The 21,775-nt window shown below is 39.4% G+C and overlaps 1 protein-coding gene across 9 annotated transcripts in view; it reads right to left on the bottom strand.

Annotated features, from left to right (window-relative positions):
• KANK1 (KN motif and ankyrin repeat domains 1) overlaps positions 1-21,775 on the bottom strand; it is a 246,536-nt gene that overhangs the window by 133,881 nt on the left and 90,880 nt on the right. For 2 of the 9 annotated variants that reach the window (XM_037998465.2, XM_073021541.1), the window contains exon 3: positions 13,513-13,548. The exons of the other annotated variants lie outside the window; for them this stretch is intronic. The gene's annotated coding sequence lies outside the window, so the exon portion shown is untranslated. The remainder of the gene's footprint in view (positions 1-13,512; positions 13,549-21,775) is intronic. 9 annotated transcript variants of the gene reach the window in all.

The following is a 21,775-nucleotide window of genomic DNA, read 5'->3' as shown; positions in this document are numbered from 1 at the left end:
CAAAATTTAAAGCAACTGGGCCACCCAAATCTGAGAATAGGCAAAGGGACAATTATATAGTACCTGTCCCAAGAAAGAAGTTGCTTTCACATCAGCCTGTCCCTGATGCTGCTGCCCTAATTTAATACTACTTTTTTCTCTCGCCCCCTCTTCTACCCAACTAGATAAATTAAACTGTGTGATGGTTTTAAGTGCTGTGTGGCTTGAAATATAACATTTATACAAACTATTCTTGAGGCACAAATAAGAGGCCTCTCTGAATTTCAGAAGCACTGTAGCTCTCCCCTGTTCCTTTAAGTATTGACTCTAAAGCAAGAACTGAGGATTCAGACCTACAAGGAAGCTTTTAACTGACCTGGGTAAGCATTTAAAAAGAGAGGCATGTACTTAGTTATGGCCATTTTCTTTCCTAAAGGTCCTGTGGATTTTGACCAACAGATACTAAATTTATGTTCAGAAAATGTAGAGTTGACATTTTAAAACATTTTCTTAAGTCACAAGGTGCCTGAAAATAAGTAGTGTGGTTATTTTCTCTAATTTTCTACTTTTCTTCTTTGATAAGTTTATTCTCTGTTTTAAGGCTTGTGAGGAACAATGGATTAATAAGGTGGAGCCAATTTTGCCTAAGGACAGATATTAAATGTCAGGGATGAGAGGAGGAAACACTGCCTGTTCACCCAGTGTGCAGGAGCTTTCTTACTGAATGGAAGCACCACTTCCCAAATCAGCAGTCTGAGTGTTGTGCTTGAAGACTTAAAAAAAAAAAAAAAAAATTAAGCAAGCTCTGGCATTCATCATCATTTAAAAAAAAATCATTTCATGAATGTCTACTGTGCATGTGAAGCAGTGATTCAGATGCCTAGCAGTGAATATGTTTTTTTTAAATGATGCAATCTTTGCTTTAAAAAAAATTGTTCTGATAAGTATTTTGACAAAGAGACAATATCTGTTTCTTCATTTTAAAAATGTGATCTGGGGCCAGGCACGGTGGCTCACGACTGTAATCCAAGCACTTTGGGAGGTCGAGGTGGGCAGATCACTTGAAGTCAGGAGTTCGAGACCAGCCTGGGCCAACATGGTGAAACCCAGTCTCTACTAAAAATACAAAAATTAGCCAGGTGTGGTGGTATGTGCCTGTTGTCCCAGCTACTCAGGAGGCTGAGGCAGGAGAATTGCTTGAACCTGAAGGTGGAGGTTGCAGTGAGCCAAGATCATGCCACTGCACTTTAGCCTGGGCGACAGAGCAAGACTCTGTTTCATAAATAAATAAATAAATAAAATGTGATCTGGAATAAGAATAGCCTATATTTTCTTCAATGAATGCCATACTTTTACATTACGTGGGCTCTAATCTGTATATTTTATTCTTGGGAATACTTTTCTTTACCCAAAGGAAGCAGAATTCCATGGATAGTACTGAAATAACCTTCAAGATAATGCCTTGTGTGCAGGATGAATTATAGCAGGAGGCAGGTAGGCCAAACTGATTTCTTTGATAACTGCCTACAATAAGTGGCATCCGGAGAGTGGTTCCATAAATGTTACTGACTGAGTCAGGATTCATGTCATCCTCCACTCTGCCCACAGCTTCTTTCAGTAAGAAATTCCATTCTATAAATATGTTTTCTTTTTCACAAAAGAGAGAAGTCTTACATGGAGCCTACTCCTATGAGAAACCTGAGCAGAAAAGAGGAAAGTGGAAGAAGCAATCTGAAGTGTGCACATGCACATGTCACAAACTGGCCTGCTGAATTTCTGCCAAGGAAGACAGGTGCAGAGTGTCAGCCTATCAGCCTAAGTTTACGGTGGGAAAATTTCAGCCTGGGAAGTAACTTTTTCTGCCCACCCATATTGGTGTGCCTCCCCCAACAGCCAGGTGAAAGAAGAGCAGCTGGCTCCTTATCAACATCAAATAGCTGTAAAGGTGATATTGGGCTCTGCCTGCCAGGCTGCCTTCAGGGTCCCAAAGAACAAAGCTCCAGGGTCCTGAACGTCTTTAGCCAGAGAAGAAAAGTAACTACTTCTTAGGCTAAACAGATAAACCCAAACATGAGCTAACATTTTTGAGAAAATAAGGAAATAAAACGTAGGCTATTAGACATTTGCCACACGTTCCTCCTCCCCAATCCTTCTCCTAACCAATTCCATTTATCCTTTGAAGATAAAAGACAAGTCTGGTTTTGAAAAATAAATGTTAAACAATGAAGGCAACAAGTGACAGTTGTAGAATACAGACTGTTAAAGAAACTAAACCACTGCCAAAAGAACTGGACTCAGTAAAATAACATTAAGGACAGTTCAAATATATCATAAATTCTTTATATTTTACTAGACATAATGATTCCTTGCAAGAATGAAAAACAAAAATTGACCTAACTGACCCACCATTCACTTATGGTACTATATTAAAAAAATATATATTCTTAGACTACTGAGATCTTCTAGAGAAGGAACTGCATTTTAGACATGTGGAAGATCACATTACTATTCACCAAAATTTCCCATTCCTTCCTAAGGAGGAATCACATATCCTCACCCCCACTCAACTCAGGTGTGGCCATGTGACTTGCTTTAACCAATGAAGTGGTAGCAGAAATACCATGTCTCGCTTCCCAGAAGAAGCTTTAAGGGCTAGTGTGGAACTTTGCCTTGCTTTCTTTCCCTCCTCTGCTATGAAGAACAGCAATGACATAAACAGAGGCTGCTCCATCACAGATTGAGGTCAACACTGAACAGAGCTGCAGCTGACAAATAATGAACATGCAGTGTGAGTGAAAAATCAATGTGTGTTGTTGAAAGCCACTGAGATTTGGGGTCTTGTAGAATGATTACTATCTTGATTGATACTGAGTGGCTTACAAACGGCACTTAGTAAAGCCAAGCCTGGATGGAAGGACAGAGGATATAAAGTATTCAGAAATTCTAGGGGTGAAATTTGGTAGATATCAAGTGACTATAAATCAAATATTTCTTTGATTTATATGTGTAAAGACAGCAGCTTTTAGGTTAAATGACAGCTTGGAGAAGTGACAAAATAGAGGTTTCATAAATTAAAGATCTGGCTATGCAGTTTGATAGTAATTTAAGTGGTGTTCAGGATGTCTTTTCTAATTATCAGCACAAGATCTATTATCTTTATTCCAAGTTGCTTCAGATGCGAGTCGATACAATATCACCTAAGCGCTGAGGAGTCACTGAAGTGACTGCTGAAATGGCTTCACTTTAGTCCTCATGGATATGTCATGCAATAAGGTAGGACTGGATAAAAGTTAGAAGTCTAGTAACCCAAACAAGTTCCTAAGTTTAACTAAACCTGAAAATTTCATCATGTTGATTGAAACTCTTCAGCATTAAACATTTCTTTACTGAGCTTCAGTGGGTGTGGTGCTCCGCTGATGCTGGGTGGGGAGGTGACATCGGTATGATGGATACAGAAGAGTCCCTGTTGATCTTTATTATGAGAAACTTTCCTTAGGCTTTCCTGCCTGAAGAAGCTTGTCTGGGCAGGCAAATGGCATCAATACAGGTGTTGAACATATGCTATCAGCTGGCACCACCTTTGGCTCTTGGCATACCAAGGACTAGAAGTAGGCCAGCATTTTCCCACCTGGATTCAGCAGTTGTTTTCCCTGTTCATTCTTTCATTCCTCATGGGTCTTTAGCTAGGTCAGGCATCACTTGGGATCTCTTCTACCACTATCTTCTGTCTTTAAATGTCAAAGAGAATATATAACATTTGTTCTTGATGTCTTGGACATACTTTATGGTAACCTGATATCCAGAAGCTGGTGTTAACTGAACAAATGCAAAGACCAACCAGGGAAAATAAACTGAAAACACACCAATTAATCAAGTGTTTACCTAGAGTATATACTATGGGACTGACTCTGTGCTAGGTACAAGAACAAGTGGGAATCAAATTCCAGCCCTTCAGCTCGAGTCGCCTTTTCAGTCTATTTGATAAGAAAAACAGAAAAACAACAAGATTATCTCCCCTCTTCTTAACTAGCACAATTATAAAATGTGGGTACTCAAACCATCACAGGTAAGGCTTTCTCTCACCCAATGATGCTTCTGTAGGAAGAAAAAAAGAGGGAATTCTAGCAAAAAGGAAGAGCACATGATGCCAGATGGACTAAAAGAGCAAAGAATACAATTCATCAGCAAATTATTTGTCTATTAACAGTTTCAGATAAAAATGCAATAAAATATATTCATAGAACGCTGTTATCAAGAAGATGATACACTATGCCAGGGGTGGTAGCTCAAGCCTACAATCCCAGCATTTCGGAAGGCCAGTGCAGGAGGACTGGCTTGAGGCCAGGAGTTTGGGACCAGTCTGGGCAACACAGGAAGACCCTCTACAAAATATTAAAAATTAGCTGGGTATGGTGGCGCACACCTATGGTACCAGCTACTCAGAAGGCTGAGGTGAGAGAATTGCTTGGGCCCAGGAAATGGAGGCTGCAGTGAGCCATGATTGCATCACTGCACTCCAGCCTGAGACCCTGTCTCAAAAAAAAAAAAGGCGGGGCGGTGGGTACCATAAAGTTATATATGTACAATTTTGTACTATGTTAAAAACTGTATGTAGGAGCAATCATAATCAGCATACATACATAAATATGAATGAGTAGAAGTTTAAGGTGATGCACTGTAGTTGTGATTTTTTAAAAATATAAAGTAGATTCACATACATTTATTTAAAAGATCATACTCACTAAATCCACAAGGCCCATAACCTACACCAAAACCTCTAGTGCAGCAGTTTTCAACACTAGACAGTATTGCCCCCACTCCAGGAGGCACATGGAAATGCATGGGAGTGTTACTGGGCAATTATGTCTAAGGGGCACTCCTGGCATTTAGTGGGCAAGGGCCAGGAATGCAGAATACCCTGCCGCACACAAGACAGCCCCACACAATGAGAAACTGTCCTACTCATAACACCAGCAGCACCACTGTTAAGAGACTGCCGCTAGGACAGGACCAGGATCAGTGTCACCCAAGATATGCTATAAAAATCCTAAAATTTAACAAAATACCATTAACTTTATGCCAGTGTGATTTAAAAATAAATCTTTTTCATTTAAAACACTGCAGAAGTATATAATCACTCCTCAAAGATGGAAATGGGTAAAAGACCATATTACCTGAATAGAGAAAATAATCGCATTTCCTGAGAGAGATCATATTGCTTTCATGTTAGAAACAATTTAAACAAACACTGAGGGTCAAAAAATTATCCCCATCTGCTAAACACACTTTTGTACCTTATCAATACACCATTATCCCACAGGTGGTTTGTGAACTCGTCAGTAACTCCTGCCCCGGATTGAAAGTTCAAAAAGAAAGAAGCAAGGACAAGTGGCTAGAAACCCTGTAGCCACTGGCATGACCAAGAACTGAACACTCTGCTGGCCAACTTGCTCCTTGTGAAAAATGGCCCTCTGGTGCCACCCAGAGATGCTTGGAGCTGCTATGAATAGCACCTTCTTCCTGGCCTCAAATAAGACAGGAGGAGAAAATGGAAAACTACTCTTTCATATAGGGTGTAGAAATGAGATCCTTTATGCTCAATTAAATGGTTTTCCTACTTTGATGCATGTTTAGTACTTAAGACAGTCATGCTCATATTTAACCTCCCAAAAGGCTGTTGATACTGCCATCTAGTGAATACAGTCCTTTTTACAACAGAAAGTCACAAAACTTTCTGTTTTTCATGAGTTCAGGAGCCTACATTTTTAAAGTAAAGTTCAAGAAGTGTAAGTATCCTGTTTTTAATCTCATTTGAAATACTACTTATTTTACATTTAGAAGAGGGAAAAAAGTTAGTAATAAAGAGTTTGCACTCTGTGGATTCCTTTTAGGAATTTCAAAATTTCAAAAATGAATACAACAGGAGAAGGTAAGCAAATTTGATTTTCTATAAAGCAGGGGAGTCCAATCTTTTGGCTTCCCTGGGCCACACTAGAACTGTCTTGGACCACAAGTAAAATACACTAACACTAATGATAGCTGATGAGCTTTAAAAAAAAAATCTAATGTTTTAAGAAGTTTATAAATTTGTGTTGGGCTGCATTCAAAGCTGTCCTGGGCCGCATGCAGCCTGTGGGCCATGGGCTGGACAAGCTTGTCATAAAGGACTGAAGCTCTGCACTGTCTCCAGCAATGATTGTTACAGGTGTACTTGCTATCTACTGTGCTGTTCAGAGCATAGTCCACTTGTCCCTATATGGTGAGTACTTGTACTTTTCTTGAGCTGCTAGCTTACTGAATCTTAAAGACACTATGAACTATGTATCTGGTCACAATTCCTTCTTTGCCTTGGCTGCTAGGAAGCATGGAGCCAAATTACTGGCCTATTTCAGTCTACTTACAAGATCTTGTACAGTACATGCTACCTCTATCTTCACTCCATATTTCCTCCTCTTGATATCTTTCTTCTGTCCCAATATCACCCACTCATTTTAAATTTTATTTTGTATGCCCCTTTACTTTGGTACATATAAATAAAACACATTAGTGTTATTTACTGTGTGTATGATGCTCCTGTTGGGATCCTCTGCATGTAACCATAGGCATATGGATGGCAAATATCACAGGCAAAGGTGATTTGTGTCTTATATGACTCTTAGGGCCTCTTTCTACTTCTTAACTCCCCATTAGGAGAGCTGCTGCTGGTCTAAACTGGGGTTCGAAAGATACAGTCAAAGGTATTGTTCACATATAACTGCTACCTTTTCCACATTCCATTTCAGCATGGCCGCCTGAGATGTCTGGCTTAAATTTCTGCAGCTTCTTCAACTGATGAGACTGCTTTTTTTACTTCTAATCCCACAAATCCTGTCTCATTGTTTCTGTACTTTGTCCCATTCCTAGATAGTTGACCTATGTATCCCAAATAATTTTTTTTAATATGAACTTTTTTTTAACATAAAGGCTTACTAAAAGGCAGAACATAAACTGTTGTAGTAAAAGGCATAAAGATGATGATACTGAAACCCTAAAGGCTCTCCTTCAAAAACAACGGATAATGTGGGATACCTTATCACCACTTTAGCAGACATCATGCTTGTCTGAGAAGCCGGGCCTACATACTGTTGAACTGTATTCATTCCTGTTGAGATAGTAACACCCAGTGAGAGTTCATCACTGGGACATCTTAGACTTTGTACTGAATTTTTATCTCCAATAACTGGCTATTAAAAAAATACAGATTACAAAAATCACATTCTCAGTCTTACCCAAGAGCCACAACACCTGGCTTTGTGTATTTTCTCTACAGCTGCCAAAAGCACAAAACAACAGATCGTTTCCTATTAACAAAGTACAAAGTAAGAGGTATGGGTGGGTTTGTGTAGGAGGTACTATGGGTAATATGTGTGCTCATTATGCAAATAAAAGCCAATCCTATTTTTAAATGTACTTTTATAGGTACAGGCAAGTATACATAAGAGTTACATGATCGGCTGGGCATGGTGGCTCACACCTGTAATTCCAGCACTCTGGGAGGCCGAGATGGGCAGATCACAAGGTCAGGAGACCGAGACCATCCTGGCTAACAGTGAAACCCCATCTCTACTAAACATACAAAAAATCGGCCAGGTGTGGTGGTATGCGCCTGTAATCCCAGCTACTCGGGAGGCTGAGGCAGGAAAATCGTTTGAACCTGGGAGGCGGAGGTTGCAATGAGCCGAGATCGCACCACTGCACTCCAGCCTGGGTGACAGAGCAAGACTCTGTCTCCAACAAAAAGAAAAAAAAAAGAGTTAGATGGTCAAGGTCAAGGTGATGAAGGTTATGAAAATATTACTGGGAAAATAAACTATCAAAAATGCCTACAAAATGGAATGACAGTGTCATTCGACAGATAATTAGTGTCAAAGGTTCTGAATTTTAGACATGCTCATATCTAATGGGATTGACATACCTATCTTATGAAAAAGTGAAGTGAAATGTAACTTCCTCAGTGGCTTTTTGGAATTCAGCTTCTGTGCAAGGAGCAGGCACTAAGACACATCTGAAAAGCACGACAGACAGTGGACATGGGCCGTAAGGTTTTTATTCCAAGTTCAATCATTACTTGAGTCCTGTACTTTTTTCTGTGTCCTACACAGAATCCTGGAGATAAGTGTAGTCATTGAAGCTTACACATTGGAAATTAAGGCATAGAGTTGCTGAGGAACTGGCCCAATGAGCTGGGCTCTTGGTTCAGCGACAACTGTCGGTGACTTACTAAAAGATTCTTTAGTTTGCCTGTTGTTTTTAGTAGAAAGCTGTGGGCTGGACCCAGTACTAGCAAATGGAACTCAGAGGGCTGACAGCGACATCTCTGAAGGCCAAAAAACCTCCTCACATGTCAAGTCAACCATCCCTTTAGGTCTTGGGGATGGAGACAGGGCTGGCAGGTGGAGTAGCAGGAGACAGGGCTGGCAGGTAATCTAATTATAATCATGCCAGAGTAATAAAGTGAGTGAGAACATAAAGGACACAGCAGACGCTTTCTGTCAGAGACAAAGAATTCAAAAACCACCAAACAGGAGAATACCATTGCATTCTTCTTCTATGGGACTGTGGACGATGTTAACCATTTATAAACAGCACTCTTGTGTACTGGACTCTTTCCCTTTGCCTAGTCTCAGTGCCCAGAAAAATAACCACAAACATTATTTCTGCCTCCAGGTCTAGAAGATAGAATCAAATCTTAAACTCAGGTCACAGATGTGCAAGTCTAAAGTTGTCTCAACTAACGCTCCGAGCTTTCCAAGGCTAGCTATGCCTCCAGTTCCTGGAATGTACAATTCTCTTATCTACAAGGATTCTTCAATGACCCTTAAACCCAGGAAAGCTGGAACCTGCAGGTTCTAGCCATCTCTTGATCAGAGTCAAGGGGGCATGGACATCATTTAACATTCCTAACGCAGCAGACGGTACTCTGTCAAACCAGCTGCTAAATTAAACCAACACTGGACACCTCTATGGCTTGTCTGCAGAAGGAACTGCCAGGATTCTATTTTTTATATCACGTATCTAAACCAGTACTTTATTTTTTCACCTATATAGTACACCATTATCACTTCCATATCACTCAATTCTTCAGGACTATCTTTTCTCATTCTACGTAACATTTGCTTAAGGTCTCATCATGGTTCACTTTGGAGAGCAGGACTGCAGTTCAGTGAGAATTTTTTTTCATCTTATATACTTCTAATATTCTAATTTATTAGGATAATTGTGTGCTACTTTTATAAAGAGTTTTGGTAAACGTAAGTGTTTAACCAAATTAAAATGTATTCATACCTTTAATCTAGTTATTCTTGTGAATTTATCACAAGGAAATAACTTATTATGGCCTGAAGATTTCACTGCGATGATACTTAAAGTAGCAAAGAATTAGACACAATCTAAATTTTAAACATAAGAAAGTCAGCTTTAGAAATTATTGTACATTAATGTAACAATATTTATCATTATAATTGTAAAGGCTTCATGAATGAGTGGGAAGTCCTGATACCTCATTTATATGAGGTATCATATAAAAAAAGCATTCCAAATAAAAATTAAATAACATAAATATATGTATAAGAAAGATAAAAACATTTGTGAGAGTGGTAAAGTGCATACGTAATTTGAAATTTTTAAAATTTTCTTCAGTGAATATAAAATACTTGCCAGTAGCCTGAGAAAAAAAAATTTTGCTATAGTTCCAAACTATGATATTAATCAAATTAAGATACTTCTCCTTTATTTAGAATTAACTTCAAAGGGAATGAAAGAAGTACCAATAGACTAAAAGGCAAAATATGTTAACAGGATCAATGTCTATTGAATCTACTCGTTATTTAATTTAATTTATTTATTTATGTTTTGAGACAGAGTCTCACTCTGTCACCCAGGCTGGAGTGCAGTGGAGCAATCTCGGCTCATTGCAACCTCCACCTCCTGGGTTCAAATGATTCTCCTGTCTCAGCCCTTTTAGTAGCTGGGACTATAGGTGGCATGACACCACACCCAGCTAATTTTTTGTATTTTAGTAGAGATGGGGTTTCACCATGTTGGCCAGGCTGGTTTTGAACTCCTGACCTCAGGTGTTCCACCCTCCTCGGCCTCCCAAAGTGCTGGGATTACAGGTGTGAGCCACCATGCCCAGCCTATTGATTCTATTTAAAATGGACTTGTAGCTAGCAATGAAGTTTAAGGAATTCCCAAACAACTGTTAAGCAAATCTATTTAATTTATAAACAATAAATTTATAAAGTGTTATCTAAATTAAAATAATATAATAAAATAATATAGTGGCACTATAATAACACCACTGCGATTAGTAGTTTAATAATGTGGTAAATAATACTAGGTAAAGCCAATTGCTATTTGTGGAAAATCTTTTTTTTTCAACCAGCTTTCTGAAGGGTTAGGGATCAAGTTTTCCTTCCTTTGAGTTCTGAGAACATGAAGATTTTCAATGATCTTGCAGAAGTTCAAGTCCCACTGAACAAGGAAGGACAGAGATCAGCAGTGACCCCTAAAGCTAACAACAAGCGTGAGTATATGCCCATGTGTTATTTCCCATGCTTCCATCCAAGAAAATGCTCTGTTGAAGCAATGTGTATGAATGCATCTATTATGCATATCACCATGGCCTTATCCCACTCAGTCTCAACACTGGCTTAGTTCACCTCCCTTGGAGACAATCTGGACCATCAACTGGGGTGGAGGCTGTTAAGTAACTCTATGAGTTGTCCTCATCTAGGTAGCTCTTCAGGTGTGGTTCATCAGCCACACCCTAGTAACTGACAAACTTTGTGAACAATTTTTCAATTCTGTTTACTGTTTATCTCCCTGGCTTGATGAAAGACAGACTGACCAAATCAGCCGGCGTGATCACGGCACTCCTCCTGAAGTGCCTAGAGAGACAGCTCACTCTTGTAAACTCCAACTACCTTGACAGTTTCCACATGTAAATGCCCTAAAGTCAATCATCTTCATCCTACATGCTCTGAAACAATGATCTTTTCTTATAGGTAACATTGGCCAACATTATATATAAATAAATTTTTAAAAATGATTTCTTTTAGCTCTTTAAGAGAATACACAAATACTGATAAAGGAGAGTTGGTCTATTGTCATGTAGAATGTGCTATACAACAAATGAAACCATTATAATTCTGAAAGTTTTTTAGTCTTTCCTTCAAAGATTCCATGACACTAGATAAATTACACACATATACGCACACACACAGAGATTTTCACAAGGAAAAATGAACATTACAATACAACCGGGTAAACGTACCAAGAACATGAAAGGAGGTTGCTAAGGTGTTTCCAAAAGATTGGCCTAATTTTAACACCACATCCATTTCAGTGCTTTTTTCTTTGCCTAAAATCCTTACCACCACACCATAGTATTTCCTCCCAACGTAGTAAGTTAGGAGAACAAGGAAATGGGAAGAAACTACAGAGGTTCTTACAGCCCTGCCAGCAAATTTTCCTAGCACTCTGCTGCTGGGTTGGGTGAAGAGAACAAGGCTAGCCATCCAGCCCTGGGTGAGGCACATGTGCAGGTATGTGCAGCTGGTCCTGGACTTGGGCAGGAGCAGGAATCTGCGCAAGAACCAACAAGCCCACAGGAGAGGTACTCAACCAAACCAGTGTTTAACAGGCACAGCCATCTCCTTTTCTTTTTCTTTTCTTCTTTTTTGAGATGGAGTCTTGCTGCAACACCCAGGCTGGAGAGCAATGGCACGATCTTGGCTCACTGCAACCTCTGCTTCCCGAATTCAAGCGATTCTCCTGCCTCAGCCTCCCAAATCGCTGGGACTACAGGTGTGTCACCACACCCAGCTAATTTTTGTATTTATAGTAGAGACGGGATTTCACCATATTGGCCAGGCTGGTCTTGAACTTCTGACCCCAAGTGATCCACCCGCCTTGGCCTCCCAACATGCTGGGATTATAGGCATAAGCCACTGCACCTTGCTAACCATCTGCTTTCAAGTGGATTTTGATATGCCAAAGTTTACCTCAGTGCCACTCCGAATGACCCAACAAGCATGCAAATGAATTGAGGAAGGTGAAAGAGAGTGCCATTGTATTAATTACTAGTCTAAGACCCTGTTTTAGAGAATGACCCAGGAAAACATAAAACTAGAATTCAAGTCCCAGACCCCCAGTTTTCCTTGGGCATAAAACACTTAAAAATAAAAATCTGAACGGGCAACTACACCTCACTAGTTTCTTCTTAGTTTTTAAGCCAACTCAGTAGCCTGCCTTATCTCATTCTAAACCTTCTGAGAGCAGGGACTTTGTTTTTCCTTTCTGCTGTTTCCACAGTAGTAAGAACATATGGTGGGTCCATATATATTTGATGAGAGGCTGAATACATTTCAAGAGCTTACTAGTTTCAGTCCTCTCCACAAAAAAGTAGATAAAAAAGAATTTTTATCTACTAAAAAGTAGATAAATTTTTATCTACTTTTTAAAAAGCTTTAATCTTCCTTTGTAGCTACCACTGTCATAACAAAGCACTGACATATTGCATCTTTTATTTTCTAAAAAAATATATGTATACATATAAAAATAGATGTAAATAAAATATATATGTGTATATAAATATATAAAAATAAATGTGTGTGTGTGTGTATACATATACACACATACAGAATTTCGCTCTTGTTGCCCAGGCTGGAGTACAATGGTGGGATCTCAGCTCACTACAACCTCGACCTCCTGGGTTCAAGCGATTCTTCTGTCTCAGCCTCCTAAGTAGCTGGGATTACAGGCATGCACCACCACACCCGGCTAATTTTATATTTTTAGTAGAGACAGGGTTTTACCATGTTAGGGTAGTCTCCAACTCCTGACCTCAGGTGATCCACCTGCCTTGGCCTCCCAAAGTGCTGGGATTACAGGTGTGAGTCACTGCCCCTACCACTTCCAGCCCTTCTAAAAATATATTTTTAAAAATTTTACATATTATATAAAAGTTCTATTATATATGTATGTACGTATATATGTGCGAGTGTGTGTGTGTGTGTAGGAATATGTGTAATTCAATGCCATATACTGGGGGAAAGCTCTATGGTTTTTCTTCCCCTATAATTTTTCAAAAGGGAAGACATGATCATCTTAATTTGATAAAACTGACTGAATAGTAAAACCCAGAACCAGAATTTAGGGTGTGGCAGAGCTTGTTTAATCACCACCTATTCTAATAGGAAGGGAGTCAGAACACAGGGCCCCCTGACAACAAAGACCTGGCAATCCCCTCAAATGCCATCTGGTGTATGGGCCAGTGAGTTCCATTATCATTACTCTCTCCCATCCTGATCACTGCTCAACCCATAATAAAATCTGGGCACAGCAGCTCTCTGTTCATTTCCAAAGCACTGAGGGAGAGTGGGCCACTGGGTGGTCTCCATCTCTATCCCCCTTCTTTCCCCTCAACATCCCCAGCCTGATCATGCTTCTTCTCTTTTAAAACCCAGAATTTTACTATGGCATGGCACTCACAGTCATTCATCATTTGGTCTCTCCCTGCCTCTCCACCTGTAGAGAAGAGATTACAGGAAACAGTATTACACAGCTGCCTCATGTTTAATGCTCTCTTACCCCTCTACATCTTTGCCCAGGCTGATCATTCTGTTTAGAGCAGGAGGGCTTCATTGGTTTTTCCTCCCACATGCTCTTTAAGACTGAGTGTAGGCACTTCCTCCTCCAGGAAGTCCTTCCTGATACTCTCTGCCTGTTTTAGATGCCCCTTCCCTGTGTCTCCATAGGAACCTGTGTGTGAATTCAGAACTTAACATACAGTTAAGCACATGCTTTACTATCTGAGAGTGATTATCTTGCCTCATGGCTAGTATTAGGGGGTTCCTTTTTTTTTTTTTTTTTTTTTTTTTTGAGACAGAGTCTTACTTTGTTGCCCAGGCTGGAGTGCAGTGGCACAATCTCAGCTCACTGCAACCTCTGCCTCCCGGGTTCAAGTGATTCTCTTGCCTCAGTCTCCTGAGTAGCTGGGATTACAGGTGCATACCACCACGCCCAGCTAATTTTTCTATTTTTAGTAGATACAAGGTTTTATCATGTTGGTCAGGCTGGTCTCGAACTCCTGACCATGTGATCTGCCTGCCCCAGCCTCCCAAAGAGCTGGGATTACAGGCGTGAACCACCACTCCCGGCTGAAGGTTTCTATTAAAAACAAATGAGATGGTATTTGCAAACTGTCAGACACTGCCCTATTGCATTAGTCCATTTTCACACTGCTATAAAGAACTACCTGAGACTGGGCAATTTATGAAGAAAAAAGGTTTAATTGACTCACAGTTCTGACTGGATAGGGAAGCCTCAGGAAACTTACTATTATCATTATTTTTTGAGACAGAGTCTTGCTGTCACCCAGGCTAAAGTGCAGTGGCACAATCTTGGCTCACTACCACCTCCATTTGTCAGGTTCAATTTGATTCTCCTGCCTCAGCTTCCCGAATAGCTGAGATTACAGGTGTGTGCCACCCGCCCGGCTAATTGTTATTTTTTTAGTAGAGACAGGTTTTGTCATGTTGGCCAGACTGGTCTTCAACTCCTGACCTCAAGTGATCTGCCTGCCTTGGCCTCCCAAAGTGCTGGGATTATAGGTGTGAGCCACTGCACCCAGCCAGGAAACTTATAATCATGGCGGAAGGCCAAGGGGAGGCAAGGACCTCTTCTTCACATGACAGCAGGAGAGACAGAGAGAGACGCGGGTGCAAGGGGGAAACTGCCAAACACTTTTAAACCATTAGATCTTATGAGAACTCCCTCACTATCAAGAGGACAGCATGGGGTAAACCATCCTCATGATCTAATCACTTCCCACCAGGTCCCTCCCTCAACATGTGGGGATAACAATTTGAGATGAGATTTGGGTAGGGACACAGAGCCAAATCATGTCACCAGTACAATGTCTGCTACACAGTGCTCGTTCAATAAATGGCCATTATTAGAATCATTATCATTGTTTACCACATATGTCTCCAGGAAAAATACAAATTTAAGGACCATAATAATCAGAACAATAACATATTTGGTACTTTGAATATCAGCTGTAACATTAATCTTAGATACTAATTTATTTATGAACTGGTACCCCAAAGTCAAGATTCCACAGGATGGGAAACTGTTTTGCTGAAATCACTGACACTCCATTCTCCTCCCCAAACATAAAGTTAATGAAAAAACAAAGACAAAGAAACCAAGCATGGTAAGGCCAAAATAATTTTACTTCTTTTTTTTTTTTTTTTTGAGACAGACTTGTTCTGTCACCCAGGCTGGAATGCAGTGGTGTGATCTTGGCTCACGGCAACCTCTGCCTCCCAGGTTCAAGTGATTCTCATGCCTTAGCCTCCAGAGTAGCTGGGACTACAGGCGCATACCACCACGCCCAGCTAATTTTTGTATTTTTAGTAGAGCCAGGGTTTCGCCACATTTGGTCAGACTGGTCTCAGACTCCTGACCTCAGGTGATCCACCCACCTCGACCTCCCAAAGTCCTGGGATTACAGGTGTGAGCCACGATGCCTGGCCTACATTTTTTAGAAGAGAAAAATTCAAACCAGTACACTTATTAATTAATAATAGAATCGAAGTAAACTATTTGCTGTTCTAGAAGTAGGGAAAGGTAAAGAAAATGATGATTTTAGAGTTAAGGTACTGTTAAGAGTAAGAATTACTGAATTTCAATGTGACATCTCTCTACATAACTAGGTCTAAAGGCACCAAGAATATGACTTACATTATTCACCTTTACATTAGGTGGAAGACACACAAACTGCTCTTAGTAAATTCTTCTGGCTGAGTTATCATACAATGATTAGTTATCAAAGCTACTTCAAGTTCTCTTATTGCTGCAAAGATAATTTACACATTCAGGGTCAGAGCCAGCCAGCCATGTTTCTGAACTGCACACAATTCAATGCTAGGCTGTATTTGCCAGTTGAGATTTGTGCCACACAGACACATTTAACATCACCTCCAAATTAATGTGCACCAGGGATGGGATGAATAGGGAAATTTCTTACAAAATGCCATGGTCCAGAGGAAAAACATCCTTGAAAAAGATTCATCTTTTAAATCCTGATATAAATCTACTCTTAGATCTATATTCTGAAAGAGAATAAGAGACTCTTTACCCATATATAAGAAACAGGTGGTAAGGCCCACAAATGAGTTCTGAAATAGAACAAAATGCTTAAGAAGATAATTATCACTGTGGATAAATACGCTTTGTAACGATGATAACCCCATTAGCCACATGTGGAATGTGCCTTGACTGCATGTTTGGTTTTCACGAAGAGTTGAGATATAATAGCAGAAATATGAAAAATTACAAAGGAGTCATGCTGGAATCTCATCTAAACAAGATCTACTTTGCAAGAACTAAAAACAGCAGTCAAAAGAAGTTCTACTGAATCACTGAATCATCAAGGAGAACAGGCTTTCAATCTTAAATAGTTTGTCAATGTCATCTGACTGTAAAGACTTCACACATCAAATTATAAGGACAAAAATAACTTATCAAAAGTTTATGCAAAAAGAGTTACTTTATTATAGGATGATGAATCTGTACTTAGACGTTGTAAATCAGGTATTTACCTCTATAACTAACCAAAAGATATTCTCATTAAAATATGGAATAGGGGCCGGGCGCGGTAGCTCACACCTGGGTAATCCCAGTACTTTGGGAGGCCAAGGCGGGTGGATCACGAGGTCAAGAGATTGAGACCACCCTGGCCAACATGGTGAAATCCCGTCTCTACTAAAAATACAAAAATTAGTTGGGCATGGTGTTGCGCACCTGTAGTCCCAGCTACTTGGGAGGCTGAGGCAGGAGAATCGCTTGAACCCAGGAAGGGGAGGTTGCAGTGAGCCAAGACCATACCACTGCACTCCAGCCTGGCGACAGAGCAAGACTCCATCTCAAAAATATATATATACACAAAATTTTTAAAAAATGTAATGGGCTAAAAATGAGAGTAAAAAACCCAGAAACAGTTATTGAAGGTATGTCAAAAACGTCTGGATGCTAATGCTAGCCCGTCAATGTAAAAGCATTTTTCCACAAAAAGTTAATCTATTACATTGATAATCAAAGTACCTATTTTTCTACAGGGTATGTGCATTGATTTTAACAACTCAACATTAAGTGATCAAAATGACTTTACATCAAAGTGACCGACTACCTAGAAGTATCAAAAATGAGTTTCAGACCTGGAACAACCATGTTCACAGGAAAGAGCTTACCATAAAACTCATGGAAGACAAAAGCAACGCTACCCCAGTTGCAATGTGCCTGTCTGGTACCCAGATACTGGTTTCTAAACACCATTGTCCAATAAAAGGACCCAGGCTCCTTAGAGAAGTGATCAATTCCAAAAGTAGGGCAAGGAAAATACAAGATTAGCCTGGAGCATCAGAGAATGCCATAAAGTGAGGAAGTACTTGAAAAAAGATAGAAGCACGTCAAAAGGACATCAGAGTCAGCTTGAAGGAGCTCCCAGTGGCCAGAGCTAGAATAATTTAAACAACAAAATAATGATGATAATATTGGGTTATAACCCACAGAATGAAGTAACTGTCCATGATGAGTCCACACTAATGGCACTAGCAATAAGGGAAACTGACATCAAGTAACCTCTGTTATGAGACAATAAAAAAGATACATCATTGCTTTTGTGGTATTCTTTAAAAAAAAAAAAGCATAACCTAAAAGTAAACATTAGAAAACATCAGACAGCCCCAAATCTAGAGTCATTCCACATGACAACTGACCAGAAACAACTGACAAGGAATGACAAGGAACTATCACAAACTGATAGTTTAAGGAGTCAGAACAACTCAATACAATGTGGATCTTGGATTGGATCATAGAACAGAAAAAAAGGATAGTGGAAAACTGGATAGAAAGCTAGTAAGGTCTGTTGTTTAGCTGGAAGTATTAGACCAATTTAAATTCCCAATTTTGATAATTATATTAACGACAGTTTAATATGGTTATGTAAGATGTTAACATTAGGAGAAACTGAGTGAAGTGTACATGAGCTCCGTACTAACTTTGCAACATTTCTCTAAATCTAACGTTACTTCAAAATAAAAAGTTTTTAAAGACTGATGGAAGAGGAAAGCACCTGTCGTTACTCTTACTCCTCACTTCCATCTGGCTTTCTTTTCTTTGGGCATTTTACAAAAGTATCTCCCTCTGCTTTAGTTAATTGCGAAAGAGCACAGAAAGGTACAAGACACGAGACTCAGAAAGTCAGAACATCACAGTGACCCTCCTGAAAAATGAAGATGGGCTGCCTTTTGGAGTGTACCTAAACTTTTCAGTTATCCCAGAACAAAAAGTATTTAACTTTAGGATGTGTTAGTAAATTCCCAAACTCGTCTTTCTTGGATAGTGCAAAAGAAGAGAACACCGGATGTTCACAGAATCTGTCAACAAGCAGAAGATCTTTTGGCATAAAATCCAAAGCTACTTAAAAATGACTGCCAGCAATAGCTAGAGGGATAATGAAAGATATGTTGGGAGTCAGATGAGGTGAACAGAGGGCAAGAGTACAAGAAGCCCAAGAAGCATATATGTGCTACTAGTTGTTTCCTCACCTAATAATATGAAGTTGGATCCACAATGCATTTACAAATACCTGTTTATATAGCTCATACACATACCTAAAAGGACTTTTTATTTATTTATATTCTATTTAGATTATTATGTATGTTACCACATTGTATGGGAATGAAAAGAGTCAGACATACCCTTCTTTTTCTTCTTTCTTTCCAAGTATTTAATTACTCAATGTGATGCTCTTAGATAACAGTGAATAGCATCTACAATGATATAAACAGGCACTTAAAAAAAGGAAAAAATATATTTTCCTGTCTATTAAAAAGTACAACATGCAACAATGGAATATTATTCAGCCTTAGAAAGGAATGAAATTCAGACACGTTACAACATATATGAGCCTTGAGGACATTACACTAGGTAAAATAAGCCAGTCACAAAAAGACATTGTGTGATTCCACTTATGAGGTACCCAGAATGGTCAAAATTACAGAGACAGAAAGTAGAATAGCCACCAGGGGAAGAGGGGAGTGGCGAGTTGTTGTATAATAGATATAGCACTTTGTTTTGAAAGATGAAAAAAAGTTTTAGAGACTGGTTGCACGATAATGTGAATGTAAATAACATTACTGAGTTGTACAATTAAAAAAACAGTTAAGATGGCAAATTATATGTTATGTATAACACAAAACTTAAAAAAAAATTTTAAGGTAATTATGTGCATTTTTTTCCTCAGCAATTCTTATTACCTTAAAGACGTACACGGGTATATGCTGATTTGGGTACAAAATTGTTAACTGTTGCATTATTTATACTATAAAACACCAAAAACACACTAAATGATCATTAAAATAAAGCCTTAAGCAAAGTACAGTCATCCCTTGATATACGAGGACTGGTTCCATGACCGCCTGCAAATACCCAAATCCTCACATACTGAAGTTCTATAGCCAGCCCTGAAGAACCCGCATATATGAAAAATCAATTCTCTCTTTTTGCAAGTTGCGCATCCCTCAAATGCTTTATTTTCAATCCATGTTGGGTTGAAAATATCTGCATAAAAGTAGACCTGCATGTGGACCTGCATTTAAGTGGACCTGCATATAAGTGGACCCTTAAGTGGACCCATGTTGTTCAAGGGTCAGCTAGGTAGCACATCAGTATGATGGGTTACTCTGCAGCACTTAAGAGAAATAAGTACACTCACAGAGAAAGACACAATCTATAATTACGTAAAATAGTAAGTTAAAATGTAAGACAAATTATATGATTTTATTCATAGTAAGAAAGTATGTTTGTATATAAATGCATGGAAAGTATGTAGAAGGATGTATATCTAACTTAACAGGGACCACTCTAAGGAACATTTGGAGGAATAGTGGGGTTCTTACCTTGAATTTTAAAATAACCACTAGAGAACATTTTTTAAAAAATAAAAATATTATTTCTTGCCGGGCATGGTGGCTCACAACTATAATCCCAGCACTCTGGGAGGCCGAAATGGGTGGATCACCTGAGGTCAGGAGTTCGAGACCAGCCTGACCAACATGGAAAAACCCTGTCTCTACTAATAACACAAAATTAGTCAGGCATGGTGGCACACGCATGTAATCCCAACTACTCAGGAGGCTGAGGCAGGAGAATCGCTTGAACCCAGGAGGCGGAGCCAAGATCACGCCATTGCACTCCAGCCTAGGTGACAAAAGTGAAACTCCGTCCCCCACCAAAAAAACGAATAAAAACAAATCATTCATAAAGGAAATTAAGAAAACAATTATATTTATAATTGCATATAAAGAATAAAATACCTAGGGATGGCCAGGCATGGTGGCTCACACCCATAATCCTTGCACTTTGGGAGACCAAGGCGGGCAGATCACCTGAGGTCAGGAGTCTGAGACCAGTCTCTACTAAAAATACAAAAAATTAGCCAGGTGTGGTGGTGTGAGCCTGTAATCTCAGCTACTCAGGAGGCTGAGGCACGATAATCGCTTGAACCCAGGAGGTGGAGGTTGCAGTGAGCCGAGGTTGCGCCACTGCACTCCAGCCTGGGCAACAGAATGAGACTCTGTCTCCAAAAACAAACAAACAAACAAACAACCTAGGAACAAATTTAACACAGGAGGCAAAAGACTTACATACCGGAAATTACAAGACACTGCTGAAGAATAAGATCTAAATAAATGGAAATACATCCTACATTCACGGATTCGAAGTCTTAATATTGTTAAGATGACAGTATTACTCCAAATCATCTGCAGATTCAATGTACTGCTTATCAAAAATCCAACAGCCTTTTGCAGAAATGAAAAAAGAGATCCTTAAATTCATATGAAGCTGAAAGGGATCCAAATAGCCAAACAACACGAAAAAAACCAAGAAGAAAAAAGTGAAGAACCCTCACTTCTCAATTTCAAAACTTACTACAAAGCTACAGTAATCAAAAACGGTGTTGTACTAGTATAGAGATAGACGTATGGACTAATAAAGAGTCCAGAAATAAAATCTCACATATATGGCCAACAGATTTTTAACAAGGGTACAAAGACCATTCAAATGGGGAAATATAGTCTCTTCAGCAAATGGTGCTGGGAAAACTGAATATCTGCATACAAAAGAACAAAGTTGGGCCCCTACCATATAGAAAATACCATATAGAAAATTAACTCAAAATGAATTAACAACCTAAGTATAAAAAATAAAAGCATAACTTCTTAGAAGAAAACATAGGGAGGCCAGGCACGGTGGCTCATGTAATCCCAGTACTTTGGGAGGCCGAGGTGGGTGGATCACCCAAAGTCAGGGGTTTGAGATAGCCTGGCCAACATGGTGAAACCCTGTCTCTACTAAAAATATAAAAAAATTAGCCAGGCGTGGTGATGCATGCCTGTAATCCCAGCTATCCGGGAGGCTGAGGCAGGAAAATCACTTGAACTCAGGAGGCAGAGGTTGCAGTGAGTCAAGATCTTGCCACTGTACTCCAGCCTGGGCAACAGAGCAAGACTCTGTTTCAAAAATAAAAATTAAAAAATTAAAAAAAAAACCTTAAAAATGAGAAAACCTGTGTGCAAATCATGTATCTATTAAGGGTCTAGCATCCAGAATATATAAAGCACTCTTACAAGTCAACAACAAATAACAATTTTTAAATGGGCAAAGGACTTGAACAGACATGTCT

This window comes from Chlorocebus sabaeus, chromosome 12 (genome assembly GCF_047675955.1).
Source record: "Chlorocebus sabaeus isolate Y175 chromosome 12, mChlSab1.0.hap1, whole genome shotgun sequence".
In the NCBI taxonomy this organism is placed as follows: Eukaryota; Metazoa; Chordata; class Mammalia; order Primates; family Cercopithecidae; genus Chlorocebus; species Chlorocebus sabaeus.
The sequence above is the reverse complement of the archived record's forward strand: the minus strand, read 5'-3'. Positions and strand labels throughout refer to the sequence as shown.